The 755-nt window shown below is 40.9% G+C and overlaps 1 protein-coding gene across 1 annotated transcript in view; it reads left to right on the top strand.

Moving 5' to 3' along the window:
- The first annotated feature begins 407 nt into the window (after positions 1 to 407).
- Bnc2 (basonuclin 2) overlaps positions 408 to 755 on the top strand; it is a 288056-nt gene continuing 287708 nt past the window's right edge. The window contains exon 1 of the mRNA XM_026781784.1: positions 408 to 521. The gene's annotated coding sequence lies outside the window, so the exon portion shown is untranslated. The remainder of the gene's footprint in view (positions 522 to 755) is intronic.

The raw sequence follows: 755 nt of genomic DNA, 5'->3' as shown, positions 1-755 counted from the left end.
GTGCAGCTTAGTGTTAGAAACTGTGTTTGGTAGCCCCAGTTTCAGACATCCTCTCTGCTCTTCAGCCCCCCTTTCAAGAAAAGAGACTAAGTGGACTGGGGGAATAGTTTAATGGAGTTTATGCTGAGCACAAGAAGCCCTGTGCTCAATCCTTGTCTTGTTACCCATCAGTGAATTATTCTGTTATCCCGCCTCATTGTTTATTCTCTCAGGGTTCATGTATTTAACTACTGGTTGTTGTAGACCAGAGTGATTGACTCTTTTTAAAGTGTTTATGTGGCCAGAGGAATGTTACATTTACAGTTTTGAAGACAAAGTGTCTTGAAATGACTGTTTCTGTATGATACTGTCTGCAGACTATATGTAATTTCTTTCTTCTTCCAATCTCTCAACAGGCACGCTTTGTGCCCTCCCCACCTCCGAACTGCCTCAGTTACAAAGCAGAGGGCAGGCTTGCTGATCAAGACTGGCAGGCACATTTCAAGGTCCCATGCTGTGGGGTGGATCCCTCTCAACTTGAGGTATGTTCCTCTTTCTATTTAAGTCACTTGAATATGCTCACATGCTCTGATTGTCCTTTTGAGGTTCCTCCACACAGTTAGTCTTTCTTCCATATATTTACTGTCTCTCGACTCCATGTTAGGAAATGAATATTTTTATTTGCTTCCCAACACTTTTGCTTTTGAAGAAATTATAAGAAGCAGTATTTTTGTGACAGTTATTTGAATGATTTTGACTGAGATAAACTGTCTTCT

The sequence above is a fragment of the Microtus ochrogaster genome, chromosome 10 (genome assembly GCF_000317375.1).
Source record: "Microtus ochrogaster isolate Prairie Vole_2 chromosome 10, MicOch1.0, whole genome shotgun sequence".
NCBI classification, from domain to species: domain Eukaryota; kingdom Metazoa; phylum Chordata; class Mammalia; order Rodentia; family Cricetidae; genus Microtus; species Microtus ochrogaster.
Note: the sequence above shows the minus strand (reverse complement) of the source record. Positions and strands in the feature narration are given on the sequence as shown.